This window comes from Manis pentadactyla, chromosome 13 (assembly GCF_030020395.1).
Source record: "Manis pentadactyla isolate mManPen7 chromosome 13, mManPen7.hap1, whole genome shotgun sequence".
Classification (NCBI taxonomy): Eukaryota; Metazoa; Chordata; class Mammalia; order Pholidota; family Manidae; genus Manis; species Manis pentadactyla.
The window spans coordinates 21,272,796-21,277,220 of NC_080031.1; the positions used below are offsets into that span (position 1 = coordinate 21,272,796).

Here is a 4,425-nt window from a genome sequence, read left to right on the forward strand (position 1 = left end):
GGACAAAACAAAGAGGAAGAGAGCCCAAATAAATAAAATAAAAAATGAAATTACACTAAAACCACAAAAATATAAAGGATCATAAGAGAATTCTATAAAAAATTATATGCCAACAAATTAGGCAACTTAGAAGGAATGGATGACTTCCTAGAAACATATAAGCCTAAACCATGAAGAAATAGACAATCTGAATAGACCAATTACTAATAATGAAATTGAGTCAATAATTGAAAAAAATCCCAACAAAAAAAATGTCCAGGACCAGATGGCTTCATGGTAATTCTACCCAACATTTAAAGAAGAGTTAATGCCTATCTGTCTAAAATCAGTCCAGAAATTGAAGGAGGGCAGGATGCTTCCAAACTCATTTTACAAGGCTAGCATTACCCTGATACCAAAACCAGGAAAAGACACTACAAGAAAAGGAAATTATAGGCACTGTGCAGCCGGCCAGGCGGCTGGGGGTTGGGGCAGGGGCAAGTGCGGCCTCCTTGCTTCATTGAGCCTTAGTGGTGCCCGGACATCACACAGGTCGCCGGCACCATGAAGATCTGAACTTCAGAGCATGTCTTTGACCACCCATGGGAAACTGTTACAACAGCTGCAATGCAAAATTACCCAAACCCTATGAACCCAAGTGTGGTTGGAATTGATGCATTGGGCAGACATATAGATCCCTCTGTAAAGTTGCACAGCCATAGATTTCTCAGCACAGAATGGGACTGCCTTCCACTGTGAAATCTCTTATTGGTGTGGCAAGAACCAAAACATATGTGCAAGAACATTCTATAACTGATCCTGTAGAGAAAACAATGGAACTTAAATCTACTAATATTTCATTTACAAATATGATTTCAGTAGATGAGAGACTTACATACAAACTATACCCTCAGGACCCAGAAAAAACTGTTTTGACTCAAGAAGCCATAGTTTCTGTGAAAGGAGTCAGTCTCAACAGTTGTCTCGAAGGACTGATGTCAAGTATGGTATTTTCAAACATTAATAAAGGCTGAGAAGCAATGGAATGGGTAATACATAAATTAAATGCTGAGCTTGAGGAATTGACAGCTTCGGCAAGAGGGAGCATGAGGACACCAATGGCTGCAGCAGCATTTGTAGAAAAATGGTGAAAAAAGAAGTTGGTCTACAATACCCGATCCCCCTGGGTCTCTACTAACTAGCAATATATTTATTTGTTATTTAAAAAATAAAACTATATTTTAGGTAGTACTTTTTTTTAAAGCTGAGAAGGCTATGTGACTTTTGATCAATACAAAGAGATGCAGGGTTTCTGATGAAAAGGGATCACTGAAATTAGCATTGTTTGAAATAACTGACTAGCATAAAGCAGACATATAAACCAACTGAATAGAATAAAGAGTCCAGAAATAAGCCCACACATATATGATCAAAGGATTTTCAACAAGGGCATCAAGGCCATTCAAATGGGATAAAACATAATTTTCAACAAATGTTGCTATTATAACTGTATACTTACATGCAAAGGAATGAAGTTAGAACCTACCTTACTTTGTTAAATGAAGAAATATATTTTATTTTCACTTATCCCATCATTTCCCTAACTTATTTGATTAAAGCTTTTAAAATTCCATGGCATTGTATAAAAACAAAGAAAAACTGAAGGAACAAAACAGCAGCAGAATCACAGAACCCACGGATGGACTAACAGTTACCAAAGGGAAAGGGACTGGGGAGGATAGGTGGGAAGGGAGGGACAAGGGTGGGAAAAAAGAAAGAGGGCATTACGATTAGCATGTATAGTGTGAGGGGGGCACGGGGAGGGCTGTGCAACACAGTGAAGACAAGTAGTGATTCGACAGCATCTTACTATGCTGATGGACAGTGACTGTAATGGGGTGTGGGGGGGACTTGGTGAAGGGGGGAGCCTAGTAAACATAATGTTCTCCATGTAATTGTAGATTAATGATAACAACAACAAAAAAATCCATGGCATTAACATTTCGTGGATGATATTTATTTTTATATCTCTCTTTAATACAATAAAATACACAGATCTTAGCATACAGCTTGATCCAGTGTGACATGTATGTGCACTCATGTTTCCATTGTCTTGATCAAGATATCAAACACTCTCACTAATTTTTTTTCCCTTCACCTCTTTCACCCATACCCCCACTCTCTTCCCCTTTGGTAACCAAAGTCTGTTCGCTGTGTTAATGAATCTATTTCAGTTGTGTTTATTTATTTATTTTTATATTCCACATAGAAATGAAATCATACAGCATTTGTCTTTCTTTGTCTGACTTATTTCACTCAGCATAATACCTTCTAGGTCCATCCATGTCACAAATGACAAGATTCCTCTTTTCTATGGCTGAGTACTACTCCATCATGTTACATGTACCACCTCTTTTTTATCATTTATATATCAATGGACATTTAGGCTGTTTCCATATTTTGGCTAATGTAAATAATATGACAATAAGCATAGGAGTGAATATATCTTTCCAGATTAGCGAATTCTGTTTTCCTTGGGTAAATTCCCAGAGATAGAATTGCTGGGTTTTATGGTATTTCTATTTTTGGTTTTCTGAGAAACCTCCATACTGCTTTCCATGGGGACTGCACCAATTTGCAATCCCACCAGCTGTGTACAAGTGTTCCCTTTTCTCCACATCCTCACCAACACTTACTATTTCTTATCCTTTGAATAGTAGCCATTCTGACTGGTGTGAGGTGTCATCTCATTGTAGTTTTGACTTGCATTTCTCTAACAATTAGTGATGTTGAGCATCTTTTCATGGTCTTTGGGAAAATGTCTATTCAGGTCCACATCACATATTTAACTCAAAATGGATCAAAGCCCTAAACATAAGAGCTAAAACTATAAAGCTCTTAGAAGAAAACTGGAGAAAAGTGTCATGACATTGAATTTGGCAATGATTTCTGGGATACAACACCACAAGCAAAAGCAACAAAGAGAAATAGAGAATTTGGACTTGATCACAAAAACTTCATGCATGAAAGGACATTATCAGGTGTGAAAATATAACCTACACAATGGGAGAAATATTTTTAAATCATATATCTGATAAGTGATTAACATCCAGAATATATAAAGAACTTCTACAACTCAATAACGAAAAATACGAAAAAAAATTTTTTTAAGGGCAAAGAATAAGTCTGGAGAAAACCAGCTTGAAGTCAGCAGCATACCATGAGTAATCAGTAGACCAGTTTACCTGGCTCAGATGCCTTCTCAGAAGAACTTGTGTTTCTGATTCTGCACCCTTCCACCTCCCCCATCTTGCTCCATCAGTTTGCTTACAGGATTGAATCCTATATGCAGGAGGACCCATACCGGAAAGATCTCTGGGGGCCAGTGCTCAGTTATATCCCACACCTTTCAGGCCCCAGGTGCACATGCATGCATGTACACACACACACACACACATATGTGTATGGTCACACATGCAGTACATACCTGCATGAATCCAGAGCACACACATAAAGATGTGGGTGCACACACATACACACACACATGCATATACTTCCTGATCCTTACAGAGGCTGCCAGGATCACTTGGGTTTTCCCGTTGGGAGGTCCTTCATTGACTGGCCCAGACACTGTCAGGGACCTCCTGATGCCTGGACAGCACCCTCTCTCCAGGCCCAGTGGGACAACTCCTGAAGCCCTTGTAAGAGGCCACTTGTTCTGGCCTCATGGGAGGGAGGGAGTGAGTGGTCTCCAAACCTGCATATGTCACTGACTTGGATATTTAGGCACCATCCAGGGGTTATGTCTGCAGTGTGAATCCATCCTCCCCATGTCTGGTCCCCCAACTTTCCAAACTCCAAAGACTGACCCCTCTTTGGCCCTTCTGAAGCCCTGGAGGGGATGAAGCTCCACTCTCTTCTGTTTTAACTGCATAATTCAAGTATCTCCCTGGACATCCCAGAAGACAAATTACTTTATAAATTCTTAAAAGCACATGTGGAAATATCAGAGTGATCATTATAACATTATTCAGTTGGTTAGTAGTGCTTAGGGAAACAATAACATGAAATAAATCTTCATTGTAAGGGCATCTTTCATTCCTAGCAAGAGATTAGCTGTCACTGAATCACCAATTTTATTTTGTTATGTGGCTAAGACTAATTTTCCTAATGAAAGACCATACATAAAGCTCAGAAAACTTGTCTCATTCTGTAGAAATGAGCCTTCCAGCCCTGCTTTAACAGCCCTAAACATGCTGCATGAGCAAATGCCTAGAAGTGACAAGGCTGGGGATTGTGGAAGAGGGACGGATATGAGGGTTGGGTGACCTCGGTGTCAGCCGTGCAGGCCCAGCAGGGTGTTGCAGGAGTGAGTCGTCTGAGTTCCCCATCTCCCAGAGCAGCTCTGACCCACAGAGAGGACCATCTGCAGAGGCAGCCCTGGTG

The 4,425-nt window shown here is 40.0% G+C and overlaps 1 pseudogene; it reads left to right on the plus strand.

The window, feature by feature from the left end:
• The first annotated feature begins 543 nt into the window (after window positions 1-543).
• LOC118935299 (PRELI domain containing protein 3B-like) lies at window positions 544-1,130 on the plus strand (annotated as a pseudogene).
• Window positions 1,131-4,425: the final 3,295 nt, after the last annotated feature.